The sequence below is a fragment of the Pongo pygmaeus genome, chromosome 19 (assembly GCF_028885625.2).
Source record: "Pongo pygmaeus isolate AG05252 chromosome 19, NHGRI_mPonPyg2-v2.0_pri, whole genome shotgun sequence".
Classification (NCBI taxonomy): Eukaryota; Metazoa; Chordata; class Mammalia; order Primates; family Hominidae; genus Pongo; species Pongo pygmaeus.
In genome coordinates this window covers 22,454,674-22,480,678 of record NC_072392.2, presented here as the reverse complement: position 1 = coordinate 22,480,678, position 26,005 = coordinate 22,454,674, and positions in this window count along the sequence as shown.

The window sequence follows — 26,005 nt, the reverse complement described above, 5'->3', positions numbered from 1 at the left end:
GTCAGGAGTTCAAAACCAGCTTGGCCAACAAGGCGAAACCCTGTCTCTACCAAAAATACAAAAATTAGCCAGGTGTGGTGGCACACGGCTGTAGTCCTAGCTACTCAGGAGCCTGAGGCACAAGAATCGCTTGAACCCAGGAGGCAGAGGTTGCAGTGAGCTGAGATCATGCCACTGCACTCCAGCCTAGGCAATAGAGTGAGACCCTGTCTCAAACACACAAACAAACAAACAAACAAACAAAAAACAAAGAAATGGAATGCGGCCGGGTGTGATGATGCATGCCTGTAATCCCAGGAGGCTGAGGCACGTGTTTCCTTTGTGCTCAGGACTTTCAGACCAGCCTGGGCAACATGGTGAGACTCTGTCTCTACAAAAAATACAAAAAATCAGCCAGGCATGATGGAGCATGCCTACATTTTCAGCTACTTGGGAGGCTGAGGTGGGAGGACCGCTTGAATCTGGGAAGTTGAGGCTGCAGTGAGCCAAGATTGCACCCCTGCATTTCAGCCTGGGCAACAGAGTGAGACCCTGTCTTTTAAAATAAATTTTAAAATAAAAATTTTAAATAAACAAGGAAGTTGATTTTTGTACACTGTGTAAGATAAGGATCCAATTTCTTCTGCATGTGGGTATACAATTTTACCAATACCATTGATTAAAGAGGCTGTTTTTTTCCCTCTTTGTACTTGAAGAGACTGTCCTTGTCCCCTTTGTCAGAAATCAGTTGGCCATAATTGTGTGGGTTTATTTCTGGGAGAGTGAGTCCCAGTCTTGAAAGAAAGAGAGAAAGAAAGAGAAAGAAAAAAAGAAAGAAAGAGAAAGACAGGAAGAAAGGAAGGAAGGAAGGAGAAGGGGAAGGAAGGAAGGAGAAGGGGAAAGAAGGAAAAGGAAGGGAGGCAGGGAGGGAGCCGAGCACGGTGGCTGATGCCTGTAATCCCAGCACTTTGAGAGGCTGAGGCGGGTGGATCATGAGGTCAGGAGTTTGAGACCAGCCTGACCAATATGGTGAAACCTCGTCTCTACTGAAAATACAAAAATTAGCTGGGCATCGTGTTGCACGCCTGTAATCCCATGTACTCAGGAGGCTGAGGCAGGAGAATCGTTTGAACCCAGGAGGCGGAGGTTGCAGTGAGCTGAGATCATGCCATTGCACTCCAGCCTGGGTGACAGAGTGAGACTCCATCTCAAAAAAGAGAGAGAGAGAGAGAAAGGAAGAAGGAGGAGGAAGAGGAGAAGAAAGAGAAAGAGAAGAGAAAAGGAAAAGAAAGAAATGGAACGCAACAGAAGTGATGCTGCATGAACTTCAAGGCTAGGTCATGAGCAGTGTCCACCCTCTCTCTGGAAAACTCACTCTTGGAACGCTGCCACCATCCTGTGAGGAGGGCCAGGCCACATGCAGAGGCTACCTGAAAGCCCCACTGAGGTCTCAGCTGACAGACAGACAGCACCCGCCATCAGACATGAGAGTGGCCTTCACTTGTGGTCTCTGTCCCCACCCTCCATCTGACAGTAACCACAAGAAAGACCCAAGGCAGGCGCCATTTAGCTGAGCCGAGGCAATCACCAGAACCAAGAGACGTAATAAACAATTAATGAGAGTTTTATACCATAAGTTATGACTCAGAAACATTTCTAAAGAAAAAAAATCCGTAAGTTTGGGGTGGTTCATTAAGCATCAACAGATAACACATGTGTTCTACCCTGTATCCCAGAATTCCTCGACAGGATTAAGACCCAGTTACCTGTAGCAGTAATTTACTTGATAACAATGTTCTTGGTGACTACTTTCCCCATCCTACTCCCTTGTCACTGTTTCTTAAGATCATCTCTCAAGGCCACAGGCAGTGGCTCATGCCTGTAATCCCAGCACTTTGGGAGGCCAAGGTGGGTGGATCACCTGAGGCCAGGAGTTGGAGACCAGCTTGGCCAACATGGCAAAACCCCATCTCTACTAAAAATACAAAAATTAGCCAAACGTGGTGGTGCATGCCTATAATCCCAACTACTCAAGAGGCTGAGGTAGGAGAATCTCTGAAATTCAGGAGGCAGAGGTTACAGTGAGCTGAGATCGCACCACTGAACTCCAGCCTGGGCGACAGAGTGAGACTCCTTCTCAAAAAAACAAAAAACAAAAAACAACAACAACAAAAAAGATCATCTCCCAAATAAACTACTTGTATCAAATTACTAAATCAGGGTATGCCACTGGAGAACCCACTTAAAGCAGTGTGATAAGAGCAGGAACTCAGTGGCCAAGGTGAGTCAGTTCAGAACCCAATTCTAACCTACATAAGCTATCGATGGTGGTAAGTTGCTTCATGTCCCTCCATTTCAGTTTGCTCATGTGTAAAATATGAATAAATGGACCTACCTCACTGGGTTCTTGTAAGTTTAAATGAATTAATGTGTAAAGTGTTTAAAACAGTTTCAGACACATAGCAGAGTAAATGTGTTCTGTAAATATACAAACAAACAAACCTGTTTTAAATAATGAGAATTTATTGCCTCAGGTAACTGGAAAATTCTAGTTGTTATCACTGGAATTCAGGAATGGCTTGATGAGGGCTTCAACTCCATTTTGGAACTGTTCTTTCAACTCTGCCCTCCCCCATGGGTTGGCTTCATACTTGGACTGGATTCTTTCTGGTAAGAAAAAGTAGGGGCTGGGTGTGCACAGTGGCTCACACCTGTAATCCCAGCACTTTGGGAGGCGGAGACAGGTGGATCACCTGAGGTCAGAAATTTGAGACTAGCTTGACCAACATGGTGAAACCCCATCTCTCCTAAATATACAAAAATTAGCCAGTGTGGTGGCAGATGCCTGTAATCACAGCTACTCAGGAGGCTGAGGCAGGAGAATCGCTTAAACCCAGGAGGCAGAGGTTGCAGTGAGCCAAGATTGTACCATTGCACTCCAGCCTGGGTGACAAGAGCGACTCCATTTCAAAAAAAAAAAAAAGAAAGAAAAAGTAGGGGCAGGGCTGGCCTGGTTGCTCACACCTGTAATCCCAGCACTTTGGGACGTTGAGATGGGCAGATCACGTGAGATCAGGAGTTCGAGACCAGCATGGCCAAGATGGCGAAAACCTGTTTCTACTGAAAACACAAAAATTAGCTGGGCAGTGGCTGGTGTCTGTAATCCCAGCTACTTGGGAGGCCCAGGCAGGAGAATTGCTTGAACCCAGAAGGTGGAGACTGCAGTGAGCCGAGACAGCACCACTGCACTCCAGCATGGGCAACAGATACTCCATCTCAAAAAAAAAAAAAAAAAAGGCCGGGCATAGTGGCTCATGCCTGTAATCTCAGCACTTTGGGAGACAGAGGCGGGTGGATCATTTGAGGTCAGGAGTTTGAGACCAGCCTGGCCAACATGGTGAATCCCCATCTCAACTAAAAAATACAAAAATTGGCCAGGCGTGGTGGCTCATGCCTGTAACCCCAGCACTTTGGGAGGCCGAGGTGGGCAGATCACAAGGTCAGGAGATCGAGACTATCGTGTCTAACACGGTGAAACCCTGTCTCTACTAAAAATACAGAAAATTAGCCAGGTGTGGTGGCAGGTGCCTGTAGTCCCAGGAACTCAGGAGGCTGAGGCAGGAGAATGGTGCGAACCCGGGAGGCAGAGGTTGCAGTGAGCCGAGATTGCGCCACTGCACTCCAGCCTGGGTGACAGAGCAAGACTCCATCTCAAAAAAAAAAAAATTTAGCCAGGCGTGGTAGGGTGTACTTGTAATCCTAGCTACTCAGGAGGTTGAGGCAGGAGAATTGCTTGAACCCAGGAGGCAGAGGTTGCAGTGAGCTGACATTGTACCACTGCACTCCAGCCTGGGGAACAGAGCAAGACTCTATCTCAAAAAAAAAGTAGTACTATTAAACCCACACACACGCACACACATACACACATCCTCCAATGGAACAGGGTGGAAACCCCAGACCCAAACAATTACAGCCAATTGATTTTTGACAAAGGGTCCAAGGACAGTCTCTTCATGGACAAAGGGGAAAAGAACAGGCTCTTTAATAATCAGTGGTATTGACTGCATACCCACATGCAGAAGAAATTGGATCAGGCCGGGCGCGGTGGCTCACGCCTGTAATCCCAACACTTTGGGAGGCCGAGGCAGGTGGATCACCTGAGGTCGGGAGTTGGAGGCTAGCCTGACCAACATGGAGAAACCCCATCTCTGCTAAAAATACAAAAAAAATCAGCTGGATGTGGTGGTGCATGCCTGTAATCCCAGCTACTCGGGAGGCTGAGGCAGGAGAATCACTTGAACCCAGGAGGCCGAGGTTGTGGTGAGCCGAGATGGTGCCATTGCACTCCAGCCTGGGCAACAAGAGTGAAACTCCGTCTCCAAAAAAAAAAGGAAATTGGATCTTTATCTTACACAGTATACAAAATTCAACTAGAAATTGATTAGATACTTAAATTTAAGACCTGAAACTATATATATATATATATTTGAGTCGGAGTCTTGCTCTGTCACCCAGGCTGGAGTGCAGTGGCATGATCTTGGCTCACTGCAACCTCTGTCTCCTGGGTTCAAGCAATTCTCCTGCCTCAGTCTCCCAAGGAGGTGGGACTATAGGCATGCGCCACCACGCCCGGCTAATTTTTTTTTTTTTTTTGAGATACAGTCTTGCTCCTGTCATGATCTCAGCTCGCTGCAACCTCGACCTCCTGGGTTCAAGAGATTCTCCTTCCTTAGCCTCCTCAATAACTGGGATTATAGGCGTGCACCACCATACCTGGCTAATTTTTTTTTTTTTTTTTTTTTTTTGGTATTTTTAGGAGAGACGGGGTTTTGCAGTGTTGGCCAGGCTGGTCTCAAACTCCTGACCTCAGGTGATCCACCTGACTCAGGCTCCCAAAGTGCTAGGATGACAGGCGTGAGCTGCCACACCCTGCCCAATTTTTGTATTTTTAGTAGAGACAGGGTTTCACCATGTTGGCCAGACTGGTCTTGAACTCCTGACTTCAGGTGATCCACCGGCCTAGGCATCCCAAAGTCCTGGGATTACAGGCATGAGCTACTGTGCCCGGCCAAGACCTGAAACTATGAAACTTCTAGAAGAAAACATGAGGGGAAAGCTGCTTGATGCTGGTCTGGACAATTATTTTTTGGGTATGACCTAGAAAGCACAGGGTACAAAAGCAAAAATAGACAAATAAGGCCGGGCGCAGTGGCTCATGCCTGTAATCCCATCACTTTGGGAGGCCAAGGCAGGAGGATCACCTGAGGTCAGGAGTTCAAGACCAGCCTGGCCAACATGGTGAAACCCCCGTGGGGCACATGTCACCACGCCTGGCTAATTTTTTTGTATTTTTAATAGAGACGGGGTTTCACCATGTTGTCCAGGAGAGTCTCGATCTCCTGACCTCATGATCCTCCCGCCTTGGCCTCCCAAAGTGCTCGGATTACAGGCATAAGCCACCGTGCCTGGCCACAAAGTAAATCTTATGAATGCTAATTTTAAAAATTAACCAGGCTGTGCCGGGTGCGGTGGCTAAGGCCTGTAATCCCAGCACTTTGGGAGGCCGAGACAGGAGGATCTGAGGTCAGGAGATCGAGACCATCCTGGACAACATGGTGAAACCCCGTCTCTATTAATAATACAAAAAAATTAGCCAGGCATGGTGGCAGATGCCTGTAGTCCCAGCTACTTGGGAGGCTGAGGCAGAAGAATGGCATGAACCCAGGAGTCTGAGCTTGTAGTGAGCCGAGACAGTGCCACTGCGCTCCAGCCAGGGCGACAGAGCTCCATCTCAAAAAAAAAAAATTAACCCATCTGGTCAGGTGCAGTGGCTCACACCTGTAATCCCAGCACTTTGGGAGGCCGAGGAAGGTAGATCATGAGGTCAGGAGTTCAAGACCAGCCCGGCCAAGATGGTAAAACCCCGTCTCTACTAAAAATACAAAAAACATTAGCTGGGAGTGGTGGCAGGCGCCTGTAATCCCAGCCACTTGGGAGGCTGAGGCAGAGAATTGCTTGAACCCAGGAGGCGGAGGTTGCAGTGAGCCAAGATCACACCACTGCACTCTAGCTTGGGCAACAGAGTGAAACTCCATCTCTAAGTAAATAAATAAATAAATAAAACAAAAAATTAGCTGGATGTGGTGGCAGGTGCCTGTAATCCCAGCTACTCAGGAGGCTGAGGCAGGAGAATCTTTGAACCCGGGAGGCGGAGGCTGCAGTGAGCGGAGATCATACCACTACATTCTAGCCTGGCGTCAGTGCAAGACTCTGTCTCAAAAAAAAAAAAAAAAAAAAAAAAAAAAAAATTAACCAGGCTGTGGAGGAATCTCAAAATAGAAGGCTGACTGTGACAAATACAACTGTATTACAAATGAATCACATAACCATGCTGAAGACAAGGGGGAAGAAAGGAGCTGACCTAATTAAATTGGAAATCATTGGCCAGGCGCATTGGCTCACGCCTGTAATCCCAGCACTTTGGGAGGCCTAGGTGGGCAGATCACCAGGTCAAGAGATCGAGACCATCCTGGCTAACATGGTCAAACCCTGTCTGTACTAAAAATACAAATATTAGCTGGGTGCGGTGGCGTGTGCCTGTAGTCCCAGCTACTTGGGAGGCTGAGGCAGGAGAATCACTTGAACCGGGTAGGTGGAGGCTGCAGTGAGCCAAGATCATGCCACTGCACTCCAGCCTCATGACAGACCGAGACTCTGTCTCAAAAAAAAAAAAAAAATTAATTAATAAAATAAATAAATAAATTGGAAACATTGTCTTGATTAGATACTGTTTGCAAAAAGAACTGTATACAAACATTGTATTCTACTGGCAAATTTGTTTCTCACAGGGTGATGGTATAAATGTTCACTTATTCAAGGACATCTAGGCCATTTCCAATTTTTTTAGACAGGTTCTCTCTCTGTCATGCATGCTGGAGTGCAGTGGTGGGATCACGACTCACTGCAACCTGGACCTCCCGGGCTCAAGTGATCGTCCCACATCAGCCTCCTAAGTAGCTGGGATCATGTCCCTGGCTAATGATTATTTGTAGAGACAGCGTTCTTGCTATATTACCCAGGCTGGATTTTTTTTTTTTTTTGAGACAGACTCTCGCCCTGTTGCCCAGGCTGGAGTGCAATGGCGTGATCTCGGATCACTGCAACCTCCGCCTCCCAGGTTCCAGTGATTCTCCTGCCTCAGACTTCTGAGTAGCTGGGATTACAGGCACGCTCCTCCATGCCCAGCTAATTTTTGTGTTTTTAGTACAGACAGGGTTTCACCATGTTGGCCAGGCTGGTCTCAGAACTCCTGACCTCATGATCCACCCGCCTCGGTCTCCCAAAGTGCTGGGATTACAGGCTTGAGCCACTGCACCCAGCCCCAGGCTGATCTTAAACTCCTGGATTCAAGCAATGCTCCCAAGTCAGCTTCCTAAAGTGCTGGGATTACAGGCATGAGCCACCATGCCTGGCCTAGTTCCAATTTTTGACCACAATAATATAGTCAAGTAATATTTGACAAAGATGCAAAGGCAATAATATGAAAAAAGGATAGTCTTTCAACAAATGGAACACATGGGCATTCATATGCAAAAAAACTTTTAAATAAACTTTGGGCCAGGTGCGGTGGCTCACATCTGTAATCCCAGCACTTTGGGAGGCTGAGGCGGGTGGATCACCTGAGGTCAGGAGTTTGAGACCAGCCTGGCCAACATGGTGAAACCCCATCTCCACTAAAAATACAAAAAATTAGCCAAGCGTGGTGGTGGGTGCCTGTAATCCTAGCTATTCGGGAGGCTGAGGCAAGAGAATCTCTTGAACCTGGGAGGCAGAGGCTGCAGTGAGCCGAGATTGCGCCATTGCACTCCAGCCTGGGCAATAAGAACGAGACTCCATTTCAAAAAAAAAAAACTTTGACACATAGAGGAAACTTATTCAAAACTTAGCATAGATCATTTCTTGAAGAAAAGAAGATTAAAAAAACTACATTACCTTAATGCTGAGCAAAGAGATTTTATTTATTTATCATTTTTATTATTATTTTTTGAGATGGAGTCTCACTCTGTCGTCAAGGCTGGAATGCAGTGGTGCAATCTCGGCCCACTGCAACCTCCACCTCCTGGGTTGAAGTGATCCTCCTGCCTCAGCCTCCTTAGTAGCTGGGACTACAGGTGTGAGCCACTTCACCTGACTAATTTTTGTATTTTTAGTAGAGACGGGGTTTCACCATGTTGGCAAGGCTGGTCTTGAACTCTTGATCTCAAGTGATCCATCTTGGCCTCCCAAAGTGCTAGGATTACAGGTGTGAGCCACAGTGCCTAGAGATTTTAGATACAACATCAGAAGCATGGTCAACAGAGGAAAAATTGGACTGTATGTAAATTAAAAGCTTTTTATCTGCTAGAGACACTGTTAAGAGAATGAAAAGACAAGTTGCATACTGGGAGAAAATATTTGTAAGTGATGATAAATGACTTGTATCTAGAATACATAAAGAATTCTTGGCCAGATGCGGTGGCTTATGCCTGTAATCCCAGCACTTTGGGAGGCCAAGGTGAGCGGATCATGAGGTCAGGAGATCGAGACCATCCTGGCTAACGTGGTGAAACCCCGACTCAACTAAAAATACAAAAAATTAGCCGGGCATGGTGGCAGGCACCTGTATTCCCAGATACTTGGGAGGCTGAGGCAGGAGAATGATGTGAACCCAGGAGGCGGAGCTTGCAGTGAGCTGAGATTGTGCCACTGCACTCCAGCCTGGGAGACAGAGTGAGATTCCGTCTCAAAAAAAAAAAAAAAAAAAAATTCTTAAAAGCTCAATATGGGGATAACAAAAAAACAAACCTTAAAAAACTCATGTAGTAGTTGAATAATGGCCTCCCAAAGATGTCCACCCAATAATGGCCTCCCAAAGGTGTTTCTAATCCCTGGAACCTGTTAATATGTTACCTTATATGGCAAAAGGGGTTGTGCAGATGTGATTCAATTACAGATCTTAAAATAAGGGGAGTATCGTGGATGATTCAGGTGGGCTCAATGTTAAGAACAGTGTTCCTGAACAGATGAAGAGGAAGGAGAGGAGTCAGAGGGGGAGATGGGATGATGGAACCGCAGATTAGAGTGATACGATAGCTGGTCTTGAAGGCTGAGGACGTCACCACAAGCCAGAGAGTATAAGTGGCCTCTAAAGGCTGGAAAAGGCAAAGAAATGATTTCCCTCTAGAGCTTCAAAAGGAATGCAGTCCTACCGACACACCTTCATTTTAGCTCAGTGAAATTCATTTTGCACTTCCAATCACCAGAATGATAAAACGATAATTTGTGTTGTTTGTGTGTGTGTGTTGCTTGTTTGTTTTGAGACAAGATCTCACTCTGTCACCTAGCTGGAGTGCAGTGGTGTGATCATGACTCACTGCGGCCTCAACCCCCTAGGCTCAGACAATCCTCCCACCTCAGCCTCCTAAGTAGCTGAGATTACAGGTATGTACCACCATGCCCAGGTAATTTTGAAAATCTTTTGTGGAGATGGGGTCTTGCTATGTTTCCCAGACTGGTCTTGAACTTCTGGACTCAAGTGATCCTCCCACCTCAGCCTCGTTTGTATTTTAAAGATTAGGCCGGGTGTGGTGGCTCACACCGGTAATCCCAGCACTTTGGGAGGCTGAGGTGGGTGGATCACTTGAGGTCAAGAGTTAAAGACCAGCCTGGCCAACATGGTGAAACCCCATCTCTACTAAAATACAAAAAACACATTGGGAAGCTGAGGTGGGTGGATTACCTGAGGTCAGGAGTTCAAGACCAAGACCGGGTGTGGTGGCTCACGCCTGTAATCTCAGCACTTTGGGAGGCCCAGGCAGGTGGATCACAAGGTCAGGAGATTGAGACCATCCTGGCTAACATGGTGAAACCCCGTCTCTACTAAAAAAAAAATACAAAAAATTAGCCGGGCGTGGTGGCGGGCACCTGTAGTCCCAGCTACTTGGGAGGCTGAGGCAGGAGAATGACGCGAACCCAGGAGGCACAGCTTGCAGTGAGCCAAGATGACGCCACTGCACTCCAGCCTGGGTGAGAGTGCGAGACTCTGTCTCAAAAAAAAAAAAAAAAAAGGAGTTCAAGACCAGCCTGGCCAACATAGTGAAACCTCATCTCTACTAAAAATACAAAAATTAGCCAGGTGTGGTGGCATGTGCCTGTAATCCCAGCTACTCGGGAGACTGAGGCAGGAGAACCCATGAGGCAGAGGTTGCAGTGAGCCGAGATGGTGCCACTGCACTCAACCTGGGCCACACAGTGAGACTCTGTCTCCAAAAAAAAAAAAAAAGATTACAAAGATTATTTTAATTTTTTACATCTACTAAATTTAATACCTGTTACACAAAATATACAACACAATATTTTGGAGTGTTTTATAAAATAAGTATAATTGTTAGAATGGCATTCCAGCTCACAATACCCTACAGGTGTGGTGATCCAGCAACAGAATACTGCCTCGATTGGAATGACTGCTGTAACCTCTTTCATTAACCTGAAGCCTAGCCAGATAATCCGACTTCCCTCTCCTCTAGTTCACACCCCAGGCTCCATGACCCACTGTATACATTTCCCATTGCTGGTGTAAGAAGTTACCATGAACTTGGTGGCTTAAAATAATGCAGTTTACATTACTTCCAGTTTTTGATGTCAGAAATCGGAAATGGGTCTCACTGGACTAAAATCGAGGTGTAAGCTAGGCAGCATTTATTCTGGAGGCTCTAGGGAAGAATCCTTTCTTTTTTTTTTTTTTTTTTTTTTGCCTATTACAGCTTCTAGAGGCCACCGGCATTCCTTGGCTTGTGGGCCCTTCCTCCCACTTCAGACTCAGCAAAGGCAAGTATTGTCCTCCTCATGTTGCCTCGCTCTGACCTCCTCTTCTCCCTCTCCCTTCCACTTTTATTTTTATTTATTTATTTGAGATGGAACCTTGCTCTGTTGCCCAGGCTGGAGTGCAATGATGTGATCTCAGCTCACTGCAACCTCCGCCTCCTGGGTTTGAGCGATTCTCCTACCTCAGCCTACTGAGTAGCTGGGACTACAGGTGCCCGCCACCACCTGGCTAATTTTTTGTATTTTTAGTAGAGATGGGGTTTCACCATGTTAGCCAGGATGGCCTTGATCTTCTGACTTCATGATCCACCCACCTAGGCCTCCCAAAGTGGTGGGATTACAGGTGTGAGCCACCGAGCCCGGCCCTCCCTTCCACTTTTAAGAAATCTTATGATTGCATTGGGTCTACCCAGATAATGCGATGTATTCCCTATCATTTAAAAGTCAGTTGAGGTTGGGCGCACTGGCTCACGCCTGTAATCTCAACACTTTGGGAGGCCGAGGTGGGTGGATCACTTGAGCCCAGGAGTTTGAGACCACCAGCCTGGGCAACATGGGAAAACCTCGACTCTACAAAAAATACAAAAATTAGTTGGGTGTGGTGGCACACATCTGTAGTTCTAGCTACTCAGGAGGTTAAGGCAGGAGGGGAAGGTAGAGGCTACAATGAGCCAAGGTTGTGCCACTGCACTCCAGCCTGGGAGATACAGCAAGACTCTGTCAAGAAAAAGGAAAGGGAAGGGGAGGGGAGCGGAGGGGAGGGGGAGAAAGAGAAAGAAAAGAAAAGAAAAGAGAAAAGAGAGAAAGGAAGGGGTCAGTTGATTAATAAACTTAATTTTTTTTTTTCGAGACAGAGTGGCAAGATCTCAGCTCACTGCAACCTCTGCCTCCTGGGTTTAAGCAATTCTCATGCCTCAGCCTCCCAAGTAGCTGGGATTACAGGTGCCCACCACCACATCTGGTTAATTTCTGTATTTTTAGTAAAGATGGGGTTTCACCATGTTGGCCAGGCTGGTCTTGAACTCCTGACCTCAGGTGATCTGCCTGTCTCAGCCTCCCAAAGTGCTGGGATTACAGGCGTGAGCCACCACGTCCAGTCCAAACTTAATTCTATTTCCAACTTTAATTCCTCTTTGCATATGAGGTGACATATTTACAATTTCCAGGGATTCAGATGTGGACAGCACAGGGGGCCCATTTCTCTGCCCACCGCATCCACATACGTTGATTTCTCTGGAGTCATTTTACTTGGACAAAGGAATGACAATTAGTATATTCTACTCATTGAATACATTTGTCTTTTGGGACACTGCTAGCTTTCTCTTTAAGAAAGTGCAGAGTAGCAAACACAAAAGTGAGCTGCGGGATGGCAGAAAAAATGGATTTATTCACCCATGTAGCAGAAGATTCTGGCTCCAAAGAGATTTCAACTCAGTTTGCTAATGCAATGCTTAATAATACTTCAGAGCAGCTGGGCATGGTGGCTCATGCCCATAATCCCAGCACTTTGGGAGGCCGAGGTGGGCGGATCACCTGAGGTCAGGAGTTCACGACCAGCCTGGCCAACATGGTGAAACCTCATCTCTACTAAAAATACAAAAATCAGCCGGGCATGGTGGTAGGTGCCTGTAATCCCAGCTACTTGGGAGGAGGAGGCAGGAAAATTGCTTGACCCTGGGAGTCGGATGTTAGAGTGAGCTGAGGTTGCAAGAGCGAGACTCCGTCTCAAAAAAAAAAAAAGAGAAAAACCCCATAGGCATCTGATATGCAAAATTAAAATGTTCACGTCAAATATGTGTGAGTGTTTCATATGAACTGATCTTAGCACATTGTAATTATCTATTTTAGAAATTTCAATTGCTGCATGTGGGTAGCTCACACTGGCTGTCTTAATCGGTCAATTCAATATCACATCACAATGCAAGATACCAACCGTTGTCTTCTCTTTCTCCTTGGTTATGTGAGTGACTGATAATTTCCCACAGGTTCTGTGTATCATCCGAACATTACGGGACCATAACATTAACCTATATTTAATTAACACTTCTAAACTCAAACCAATAATTTATCATTGTAGTAAAAATATACAACCAAAATGATGAGATGGCTTTCCCAGGGAAAAGTGCTGCGCGCACAATCATTCTCTAGGCGACTTCATATTTCTTTAGTGCAATTCTCTGGGAACAATGAGAGTGCTCTCTCTTCGCTCTTCCTCTAGTACCTACTTTTCACGTGCAAAGGTATAGACCCTATTGGGAAATAATGCCTAAGACCACCAACCCCTTTATGGTTTGCTCATAACATTATAAATGAAACTGTTTTCCAGATAATATTAACATCCATCTTTGTCTATCACCATTGCATTAATGTTTGTGTTATCCTATAAAATTTAGAAGGCCTAGAAGGATGTTTTTGCTTTTTGCAATATAAAAAATGGCCTAGGCCAGGCGCAGTGGCTCACACCTGTAATCCCAGCACTTTGGGAGGCCGAGGCGGGCAGATCACGAGGTCAGATCGAGACCATCCTGGCTAACACGGTGAAACCCCATCTCTCCTAAAAATACAAAAAAAATTAGCCAGGCGTGGTGGCGGGTGCCTGTAGTCCCAGCTACTTGGGAGGCTGAGGCAAGAAAATGGCGTGAACCCGGGAGGCGGAGCTTGCGGTGAGCAGAGATCGCGCCACTGCACTCCAGCCTGGGTGACAGAGCAAGACTCCGTTTCCAAAAAAAAAAAAAAAAAATGGCGTAACACAGACATAGATGATATAGATATGGATAGATGGGGGGTTGTATTTTGAAATTTGTTTCTCTAAGGGACTTATTTCCCTTCAAATTTGAAATTATACTGGTTTTATTTATTTTTTATTTATTTATTTTTTTGAGACAGAGTCTCGCTCTGTAGCCCAGGCTGCAGTGCAGTGGCGCGATCTCTGCTCACAGCAAGCTCTGCCTCCTGGGTTCACGCCATTCTGCCTCAGCCTCCCGAGTAGCTGGGACTACAGGCACCCGCCACCACGCCCAGCTAATTTTTGTATTTTTAGTAGAGACGGGGTTTCATCGTGTTAGCCAGGATGGTCTCGATCTGCTGACCTCGTGATCCGCCCACCTTGGCCTCCCGAAGTGCTGGGATTACAGGCGTGAGCCAGCGCGCCCGGCCTATACTGGTTTTAAATGTAACAAATGATAGACCTTATAGAATGACAACACTATTGAACATGTTATAAAGGCACAGGGTATATCAAATGATGAACCAGTCATTTCGTGTTGAGGTTAGTAGTGTTTTTTTTTGTTTTTGTTTTTTTCCCTGAGACATCAATTCTCAGTAATGAGAACAGTTTTTATACAGAGGGGCCCTAACACCACCACATACTGGGGCTGTTCTCAGACTGTGAGGTTCTGCCCACACTAACCCAGGATGAGAATTTTATTCCTCATACTGTTCTTGGTACTTGTTTGTATCCCATAATATCCCCCCAAAAGATCATTTTTATGCTGTTTGTTCTCTTACATTTAATACATGTATCAAAAAGTTATCTTCGTTTTTAAAATACAATTGCATGCTATCTTTTAATCTATGTCCCTATAGAATTATCTTGATCCATTTACTTTTGTTGTTACAGGCAGATCAGGCTAAACTTCCTCTCTCTGGAATAAATGCCATGACCACTGCTCTTTGAGCATTATTTTTCTTAAATTATTTTTTAAACAGAAATTTATCTAACTTACATTAACCAAATTTCTTTTCAAAGTAATCACATTACATTTTTTTTTTTTTTTTTTTTTTTGAGACAGAGTCTCACTCTTTCGCCCAGGCTCGAGTGCAGTGATGCGATCTCGGCTCACTGCAAGCTCCGCCTCCCGGGTTCACGCCATTCTCCTGCCTCAGCCTTCGGAGTAACCGGGTCGACAGGCGCCCGTCACCATGCCCGGCTAATTTTTTGTATTTTTAGTAGAGACGGGGTTTCACCATGTTAGCCAGGATGGTCTCAATCTGCTGACCTCGTGATCTGCCCACCTTGGCCTCCCAAAGTGCTGGGATTACAGGCGTGAGCCACCGCACCCGGCCATCACATTTCTTTCAAGTGAAAAATGTTTACCTTCTGTTATCAATAATTCTCTGAATACAAAATATTTTTTAAAAAACTTTAGAAGAAATTGAAAATATCTACATGTTACTAATCTAAAAATGCAGGCTCTGGATTTATATGGTGTTAACATGTCTTCCAGATTTTAAGGAAAATGTATTTAAATGCCATGCACTTTTCTTTTCGAATTTAGAAAATGTGTCAACCTTTTGGTTGGGCATGGTGGCTCATGCCTATAATCCCAGCACTTTGGGAGGCAGAGGTGGGAGGATCACCTAAGTCCAGGACCAGCCTGGGAAACACGGTGAACTCCATCTCTACAAAAAATTACAAAAATTGGCCAGGCATGGTGGAACCGCCTGTAGTCCCAGATACTTGAGAGGCTGAGATGGGAAGATTGCTAGAGCCAGAAAACTTGAGGCTGCAGAAGGTAAAGTGTCAAGGCTAACAGATGGTAAACATTTAATTTTTTCACTTAAAAGAAATATTGGTTACATTGAAAAGAAATTTGGTTAATGTAAAATAGATAAATTTATGTTTAAAAAAATGTAGGCTGGGCACAGTGGCTCACACCTGTAATCCCAGCACTTTGGGAGGCCATGGTGGGCGGTTCGTGAGGTCAGGAGTTTGAGACCAGCATGACCAACATGGTGAAACTCCATCTCTACTAAAAAATACAAAAGTTAGCCGGGCGTGGTGGCGCACACCTGTAATCCTAGCTACTCAGGAGGCTAAGGCAGGAGAATCACTTGAACTTGGGAGGCGGAGGTTGCAGCAAGCTGAGATTGTGCCATTGCACTCCAGCCTGGGCGACAGAGTACTGAAGTAGATTTTTAAAAATGAGGAGATGAATAACTTGAAAAAGTATTCAGGGATAAAGAGAGAAAAATAAATTTAGATTGTTTACATATATAAAATATATTTTAAAAGATAACGCTTGTCTTTTTTTGTTTCTTAAATACAAGGAATGGATATTTAAATCCCATGCCTTTTGTTTTAAAATTTAAGAAATGCTTACAGCTTCCCACACTGAAATCTATACTAACACAGCTATTATAATCTATGGATAACAAAATCAAAACAAACGGAGTTCTCTTGACCAATCCATTTTCTTGATTTTTAAAAGTCTGAATGTTTACTCAAAGAAAGAAAACTATTAATAATGGATTCTGTTATTTGAAAATATTTACTGATTATTTACTGTACACTAAGTAATCTCCAGCTCATGGAGATAAATCAGTGGAAAAGTATGTGAAGTTACCCAGGTTTGTTAAGCTTAAATTCTAATGAGGGAGAAAAGAAGTAATTGAGCAGGTACTTTAAAACAGGAGTGTTGGCCGGGTGCGGTGGCTCACGCCTGTAATCCCAGCACTTTGGGAAGCTGAGGCTAGTGGATCACCTGAGGTTGGGAGTTTGAGACCAGCCTGACCAACATGGAGAAACCCTGTCTCCACTAAAAATACAAAAAATTAGCCAGGCGTGGTGGCAGATGCCTGTAATCCCGGCTCCTTGAGAGGCTGAGGCAGGAGAATCACTTGAACCCAGGAGGTGGAGGTTGCAGTGAGCCGAGATGGTGCCATTGCACTCCAGCCTGGTTAAAAAGAATGAAACCCCATCCAAAAAAAAAAAAGAGTGTTATGATATGGCTTGGAATTCTAAAAATTACGTACTGTGGTTGCTGTGTAGAGACTGGATTGAAAAAAAGGCAATGATAAAAGCTTAAATTCGGCCTGGCATGGTGGCTCATGCCTGTAATCCCAGTACTTTGGCAGGCCGAGGTGGGCAGATCACAAGGTCAGGAGATCAAGACCATCCTGGTTAACACGCGTGAAAACCCGACTCTACTAAAAATACAAAAAATTAGCCAGGCGCAGTGGTGGGCGCCTGTAGTCCCAGCTACTCGGGAGGCAGAGGCAGGAGAATGGTGTGAACCCAGGAGGTGGAGCTTGCAGTGAGCCGAGATTGCGCCACTGCACTCCAGCTTGGGCAACAGAGTGAGAAGCCATCTCAAAAAAAAAAAAAAAAAAAAAAAAAAGCTTAAATTCGTATAGAATATGGCTAGCCTATAATTTTGAGGGTGCCTGAAATAAGAATGTATAATAGTTCTCATTATTTCCCCCAAGAAATCTTGCAGTAGAGCCCTGACCATGTGAGGAAAGTAGTGTAGTTACCAAGTGGTGAGGGTGGGAAGGTGATTTTAAAAACACCATTTGGAATTACTGCACTTTAAAGGCAAAGCTGGCAGGTTTTCCATACACAACAGATCTGAAAATGTGTGTGTGTGTGATGGAGATATGTATCACCGTGACAGGACAGTAGCCTTGACATTGCCTTAGCAGCAGCCTAGGATGGGGGCCAGGGAGCATGAACGAGGGTGAGGAGGGAGAGGAAGGGGGAGAGAGAAAGAGACAGATGGGGAGAGGGAAGAGAGAGAGATGGAAAGCGAAAGACGGGTACAGAGAGATGGGGGAGAGACAGAGGAGGCTGAGAAGGAGAGGAGGATGGAGAGAGCAGAGAGAGAGAAAGAGAGATGGGGAAAGGGGCAAGAGATGACAAGAGAGACAGAAAAGCCAGAGAGGCAGAGGGGGAGAAAGGGAGAGAGGGAGAGAGACAGAGCGGGAGGTCGGCGCACCCTGGGTCCCAGTTTCCAGTGCAGCTGTAGGTCACCATCACCTAACTGCATGTGCAATAAAGTCCTCGTGCCTGCTGCTCACAGCCCCCGAGAGCCCCTCCTCTTGGAGAATAAAGCCTTTGTTGGCTACCCTTCCTCACTGGATTTTGGTTGTGTCTAATGAACCCAGTCGTCCCGTCTATCACCTTCCTGGCTCATGGCTCCACGAAACGCTGCCCCCTTGGTTTGGGATGACCAGTGGTGCCCCCATCTCACCAGGCTCCTGAGGAAGCTTGTGACCTTGGCTTGGGCCCAAAGTAGCCGGGTACCTGCTGGGGCTCTGCTTCTCCTTTCAGTAAGAGAAGAAAGAGACCAAAGAATGGTCTGCACAGAGGGCACCTGTGCAAACATCCAGGGAACCAGGGAGTTGAGCCGTCTTCGTTTCCTAACAGACATATTCCCTTCCATGCCTCCTTAATGAGGGCATGAAGCACAGTATGCGTGTGTCCAGCTGTGTGCAAAGGTATGTGTGTGTGCATATGTGTTGTGGGGGCATGCAGTAGGCAGCAAGGAGAGGGCAGCCCCTGCTCAAAGCTGCAAGTCTCTCTGAAAGAAAGATCGAGATTCCCAGGACCACAGCAGGACAGTGTTTTCATTTGCATCCATTTTTATTAGCATTTAAACCTGTATCTTGAGTAGCATATAAACCTTAAGTTGGTTATTTTTACAAGCATTTACACAGTAAGATAAACACATGATAATGTACACTGAAATTATGCACCCTCACCCACCCCCCGCCCCCCAGCCAAAACCATCTTGCGAACCTACACTCAGCAAAGGATCCCATAGTGCACTTTGGGAGGTATAGACAGGAAGCCTGGGTCTCCATCACTCATCCCATCTTTTCATCAGCTGTGGGCCACCACACTGCACTGGTTTGCTAGGGCTTCCTTAAAGTACCACAGACTGGGAAGCTTCAGCAACAGAATCTCACTGTCTCACAGTCCTGCAGGCTGTAGGTCCAAGATCAAGGTGTCAGCAGTGTAGGTCCCTTTCCAGAGTGGTCCAGGAAGGCTCTGTTCCAGGCCTCTCTCCTGGCATGCAGGTGGCCTTCCCTGTGTCTCTTCACCTCGTCTTCCCTCTATGCGTGTCTCCGTGTCCAAATTTGCCCTTTTTGTAAGGACATCAGTCATATTGAATTGGGCACCCCCTACTGACTTCATTTTTGATTTTAACTTGTTTCTATAAGATGCTATCTCCAAATAAGATCACATTTTCAGGAACTGGGGCTAAGGACATCAACAAAGGAATTTCAGGGGACAAATTCAACCCATCACACAGGCGCTCCCCGAGGCCACCTCTGTGTCATCTTTGTCTACAGGCAAGTTGGCATCTAAAAACTGTCTGCCCAAGACATGCGTCTGGCCCATGGTACAGCCAGTCCACACGGCTGATGGTGAGATCCAGGTGGCATTGTTTCCTCACCGCCATGCCTCACGCAATCAGCTGCCTTCTTATAACAAGGTGGACACAAATCCCAGTACTGGCGAAGACGCCTGCTGGCTGTGTGTGAAGTAGCCTCACGTCAGTGTGCTGCAAAGATGCGGCTTAGAATGTTACAGCTTGTGTGAAAGACATGCAGATTTCTATTCCTTCTGATCTGTGGTTTCAAGTTCTGCTCATCTGAACCCAAGGGGCTCTGTAGGATGCCTCTGGAACAGCCAGGGTGTCAGGGGTGCTGAAAACACAAGGTATCCAGGCTCGACCCCAGCTTCAATCACACAAATAATCTTGTTGACTTTTTTTTGGTCTTTTTTTTTTTTGAGACAGAGTCTCGCTTGTCGCCCAGGCTGGAGTGCAGTGGCCCGATCTCTGCTCACTGCAAGCTCCGTCTCCTGGGTTCATGCCATTCTCCTGCCTCAGCCTCCTGAGTAGCTGGGACTACAGGTGCCCGCCACCACGCCCAGCTAATTTTTTTTTTTTTTGTATTTTTAGTAGAGACGGGGTTTTGCCATGTTAGCCAGGGTGGTCTCGATCTCCTGACCTCGTGATCTGCCCACCTCGGCCTCCCAAAGTGCTGGGATTACAGGTGTGAGCCACCGCGCCCGGCCTTGTCAGTTTTTTAATTGATCTTTGTATAATTTTTTTGTTTAAGAAAGGAATCCTTTGGCAGAAAGAAAATCTGAAACTCTAAATACTGTCCATTTTATCCATGTATTGTTGGTCATACCCCCAAAATATATCCTGATTCCAGCCATTTGTCATGACTGCTTTAATCTGAGCTCCCATCATTTTTCTCCTGGAAAATCCAGCCTCACCCAATGGCCTCCCGGCTGCCACCTGGCCCCTCCCCAGGGCTCAGCAAGATTTTTCTGCAAGGGACCTGGTAGTAGCATCTTGGGCTTCGTGGACCCTGTGGTCTTTGTTGCACCTACTCAACAGTTACTCAGCTTCACCACTGCAGCCCCAAAGCAGCCCCAGACAAGAAGGGAACACCAGAGGAACTGTGGCTCCAATAAACCTTTATTCACAATAGGAGGAGGGCTTCATCTGGATTGTGGGCCATAGTTTGCCAACCCCTGCCTGACTTCATGGCAACACTGACCTTCATATTTACGCCTCTTAAAAACATGTGTAAGCTGAGTGCAGTGGCTCATGCCTGTAATCCCAATACTTTGAAAGGCCAAGACTGGATGATTGCTTGGGGGCAGGAGGTCCAGACCAGCCCGGATAACACAGCGAGATCCCGTCTCTACAAGAAATCATTTCAAAAGCAGTCAGCCATGGGGGCCCACACATATAGTCCCAGCTATTCAGGAGGCTGAGGTGGGAGGATCGCTTGAGCCTGGGAAGTCAAGGCTGTAGTGAGCTGTGTTTGGGCCACTGCACTTCGGCCTGGGTGATGGAGCAAGATCTTCTCTCTCTCTCCCCATATATATATATATATATATATATATAAAATATATATTTATTTATTTATATATAATTTATTTATAGTGTGTGTAATGGTTGTCTACAAGATACACCTTTAATTAATCACAGCCAACCCTCAAATAATACGCATAGTGTAGGACCCTTACAATGCTACACTCCCAACTCTCTCTCCATATATATATAATTTATTTATAGTGTGAGTAATGGTTGTCTACAAGATACACCTTTAATTAATCACAGCCAACCCTCAAATAATACACATAGTGTAGGACCCTTACAATGTTAAACTCCCAACTCTTCTCCCCACCCATCTTTTGTTTTCTTTCTTTCCACAGATTCTATGACCGTCTTCCTCTCCTGATTGACTCTGCATGAAGGGGATTTCTGGTGGGGGAAGGGCAGCAGGTGAGAAATGAAGTACCAAGAAACTAGCAAAGGATCTTCTGGTTGTCTGGGGACAGTCCTCCCATCATCCCCAGCCTAGTCTCAAGGGTTCTGGGCCGGTCACCCTGTGGCCTCTGTGCTGTGTCTCTGGATCTGGCCTCCATGGGAAGGACCCTGGAAGACCCAGCAGAGTGGGGTGCCAGGGTTGACAAACATCTTCCTGTTCCTCTGGCTGTGTGGCTCAGGAATAGGCCCAGACAGTGTGTCCAGGTGTGCGAGGCCACATCACTGCCTCCTTTGAGATGGCCCAGAGGACCTTGTGGCGCAAGCGTGAAGCTCGGCACCCAGAACCTGGGACCAACTGTCCCTCCCTGTGTCCTGGAGTTGGGGTCCAGTCCTGAGAAGACTCTCAGTCACCTGTGGGTGCTGATGAGGGGAGGGAGAGGTCTGTGGACTGAGAGGGGCCATTGGTAGGGGACTCTGAGCACCACCGCTCAGGGGTCTGATCAGTGGGGGCCTGGTCAGCAGAGATTCAACTCTGGGGCTCAGACACAGAAACCCTGGTCAGTGACCCTTTCTCCTTTTTCAGCTCTTGCCGCACGTGCAGAAAGAGAGGAACTTCCAGTGCCCGCTATGGAGCCACAGCCCACAGCATGGGGAAGGCCCCATCCAGAGGCAGTGCTGCAGCTAGAGGTAGCTCCAGAGTCCTCTGGGCCCTGCACCGATACAGCCAAAGACCAGCAAAGCGAGGAGCTGCCAGACCTCATGCTACCTGCAGTAGCCACTGGCCTTAGCCCTGGAGCTGAGAACGTCATTGGAGATAGACGTGGCAGAGAGGAGTTTGTGAGCATGGCCCCAGCCAGCAGCTCCCAGGCTGCCCCTAGTCCTGGGCATGGAGTGAGCCTTGGTGTCGGAGACCAGGGTGTGCAGTCTGAACTCCTCTACCTCCCTGAAGAGAGGCCTCTTTTATTTACCAGAGCCACAGCCCTGCTGCAACAGGACCTCTTCATTCTGCTGATGCTGGGGCTGTCTATCTGCAAGCTGGAGGTGTTGAGAGCAGGAAAAGGAGCCTGTGAGGAAGGGTTCCAGCAGCTACTCCTGCTCCCAGAGGTGGCCTCCTCCTCCAGGCATGGAGGTCTGTTCACTACTGGGCTTCTGGGCTATTTGCCCCTGATTTGCTTCCTGGTATGGGCTCTTCTTAACAGGCAGGCAATGGGTGTGAGGACCAGGCAGGGGCTTCAAAGGGTACAGCACCAAATCTTCCAAACTCAGCACTTGTGCCCTGGGGTCTCCAATCTGTCTTCTGCCCTAGGATTTATTCATACTGTTAAATTACAAGTTTATGCATATGATATGTAAATACAGCTCGACTTTTTGAAACTTCATGCCTTTTTGAACTCCCTAATGTTAGATGGTGTTTTTGAGGCGATCTGAAAATCTCTGATAGTTGTGTCTTTTGTTGTGATTGGTTGTGTGATTGAGTTACCACCACCAAATCAACTGTTATTGGAAACCTTTCAGGTATGGCTTTTAGAAGACCCAGACCTACTCTTGCCTGTTTTGACCCTCCAGTTTATTGTGGAAGGAAGGATCATGGGGTTTCATGTCTCTGGCAGATCAATCACTTTCCTCCATCCATAGCAGGGAGGAGTCATGGCACCCCAGATGGTCACTGGGAGGAGGAGGTGAGGAGGTGTATGGAATCCAGCCCTGTCACACAGACCTAGCACATTACACCCTAGCTGAGTCCCCTGCTAAGGAAGGGCATGCCCTCTGCCCTCAACTCTCAGCCACCCATCCCCCATCTGCATCCCCAGGACTGACCCAGATGGGGAGATCTGAGACTGGGGAGCACACATAGATGTTCTGATGCTAGCTACAGGTCTTGGGGTGGTGACAGTAACAAGGACCTGGGTGCACATGTGAGTTGGGCAGCCAGGCCTGGCCAGAGCAGTGACACATGCATCCACACATTAGTGCACTCACATACACGTTCACAATCACCTGCACAAACACGCTGCACACACGCATGTTGAGACTTCAGGGAGGGGAGGACGCTGACTCTGGGCCCTGCTGACCCAGGCAGGGGCCCACTGTAATGGGTGCCATGACCCCACAATGTCACTGTTGTTGAGTACCCTCCCACCTACCCACCTGCCCTCTCTGTGTCTGGAGCTCTTGGAGACAAGACACAGAGCGATGTCTGGTTCTGTGCAGAGGAGGCTTTCCTAAGTGAGAGGTACAGCTGGATCAGCAGACTCAGGTGAATGTGATCTGCTGTGTTCCCTCCCTGCTGAGCTGGGACAGTCACTACCTGGTGGGCAGTGCTGGCCTCTGGGCAAGTGCCGAGGAGGGTAATCCCTGGGCATTCACCAGATGCCCGTTCTGCACTGACTGTGTAGATGGTTGTTTCCTGCATCCTCACAGCAACTCTGTGGGGTGGGTGCTGTCCCCAAATGTACCCATTTGACAAGTGAGCTGTCTAGGGTCAGAGGAGCTGATAGTGGCCCAGGGACCCAGATGTGAGCCTGGGATGTGCCCTCAGCCCTGCCCTGTGCTGTGCTGGACTCAAGCCCTGACCTCTGTGGCCTCCCTGCCCTGGATTCCAAATCTCCGTGGGGTTCCAGACTTCAGTGGGGCAGAGCCTGGCCCTGGAAGAGGCACTATAATGGAGGCCCTGTGGGTGGCAGGGAGGCGGGGGTTCTCAGTCCAGTTCTGTGCCTTAAGCTGGGAGGAGGTCTCACCAACTCAGACTTCAGGTGTGGTCACTGATGGTCCCTGTGGGACCCAGGGGACACATGGGGTCCTGGGGGAGTGCATCTCTCTTGGCCAGAGTGCATGAGAATTGGAGTAGAACGGAGCAGTCACCAGATGTCTTGCTTCCTACAGAAAACTGGGCATCTTCGTGGAGACTGATCCTATACAGATGTCCAGTCCTAACCCCATCTGCCTCCAGGTGCCCGGAACAGCTCATCGTGAGCCCTTCAGGCTCGGCAGGTGGACACCGTTTGCCCTGCCGGGGCAGGTGTGTGTCCATCTGAGAGCATTTGAGGACAACAGGCCTGTCTTTCCAGGTTGCCCTGTGCTCAGGTCCTCAGGAAGGAGCCCACCCCAGGTGGAATGCAAGGACTCCAGAGACTGGGGAAGGGGTGGGGTCACTGGGTCTGGCCCCTGTCACTTGGAAGGGGTGGTAGAATGGGGCTCCTCAGGCCGGAGGGCATCTAGGGGTGTGGCAGGACTGGTTTGGGTGTTTTCTGGAGCACTCGGGTACAGCAGAACCATTGGATGACTTTGTCTTGTGGGATGGTGGTGGATGAGATCATGGACGCCCTGCATGTGATGAGTGAGGAGATATTATTGACAAGTATGAGCAGGCACAGGTGGGGCCACTCCCTCGAGGGAGGTGGGGCCTCACCTCCTTCACTGTGCCTGGTCAAAGGCTCCTGGGCTCCCTAAGATCACAGGACCGGGACAGGCTGTCCATGCCCTTGGGACCCCAAGTGCCTCACCTTGCCCCCTCTCCCTGGCCCCCTCTGGGTCACAGGGATGCCAAGCTGGGGCAGCAGTGGACACGGAGCATGAGCATGTTGACATGTGGAAATTCATTGATCGCCTCGGGATTGTGTGGTGAGTCCTCTGTCCCCTGACACATCGGTCTCCCCTCAGGGACAGGTTTTATTTTTAGAAAGATCTCTCTGAGGCAGGACATGTCTCTCCAGCTCGGGCCAACCTCCTCTCCAGGGTCAGAACTCCTCCCTGCGTCTCCTGCAGGTCTAGCCCATGGTCAGGATTAGGGCAGAGCCCAGAGGCTCTGCAGATGCTGAAGCCAGCATGATCAAGTGTTCCACCGATGCCTCTGGAATCTACAGTCAAGAGACCAAACCAGCTGTGCAACTTGGAGCAAGTATCTCATCTATAAAAAGAGCGGGTTTTGGCCTGGAGAGGTGGCTCACACCTATAATCCCAGCACTTTGAGGAGCGAAGGCAGGAGGATTGCTTGAGCCCAGGAGTTCGAGACCAGCCTGGGCAATAGAGCAATACCCCCATCTCTACAAAAAATTTCAAAAATTAGCCAGGTGTTGTGGTGTGTGCCCATAGTCCCAGCTACTTGGGAGGCTGAGGAGGGATGATTCACTTGGGCCCAGGAGGTAAAGGCTGCAGTGAGTTGTAATCATGCCACTGGACTCCAGCCTGGACCCTGTCTCCAAAAAAAAAAAAAAAAAAGAAAGAAAAAAAAAAAAAAGGAAAGAAATCCTATCACATGCTATTAATACAACAGGGATGAGCCTGAGAACATTATGCTAAGTGAAACAAACCAGTCACCAAAAGACAAGCACTGTATGATTCAACTTTTATGAGGACCCTAAAGTAGTCAAGTTTAGGCTGGGCGTGGTGGCTCATGCCTGTAATCCCAGCACTTTGGGAGGCCGAGGTGGGAGGATCATCTGAGGTCAAGAGTTCCAGACCAGCCTGGCCAATATGGTGAAACCCCGTCTCTACTAAAAATACAAAAATTAGCCAGGAGTGGTGGCGGGCGACTGTAATCTCAGCTGCTCAGGAGGCTGAGGCAGGAGAATCGCTTGAAGCCAGGAGGTGGAGGTTGCAGTGAGCCAAGATCGCCCCACTGCACTCCAGCCTGGGCATTCCAGCAAGACTCAGTCTCAAAAAAAATTTTAAAGTAACTACATGCAGTGGCTCATGTCTGTAATCTCAGAGATTTGGAAGGCTGAGGTGGGAGAACTGCTTGAGGCCAGGAGTTCAAGACCAGCTAGGCAACACAGTGAGATCTCAGCTCTACAAAAAATTTTAAAAATGATCTAAGTATAGTGGCTTGCACCTATAGTCCTAGCTACTTGGAAGGCTGAGGTGGGAGGATCACTTGAACTCAGGAGTTGGAGATTGCAGTGAGCTTTGATTGTACCACTGCACTTCAGCTGGAGCAATAGAGTGAGACCCTATCTCTAAAAAAAATAAATAGGCCAGGCCCGGCGTGGTGGCTCACATTTGTAATCTCAGCACTTTGGGAGGCCGAGGTGGGTGGATCACCTGAGGTCAGGAGTTCAAGACCAGCCTGACCAACATGGAAAAACCCCATCTCTACTAAAAATACAAAATTAACCAAGCATGGTGGTGCATGCCTGTATTCCCAG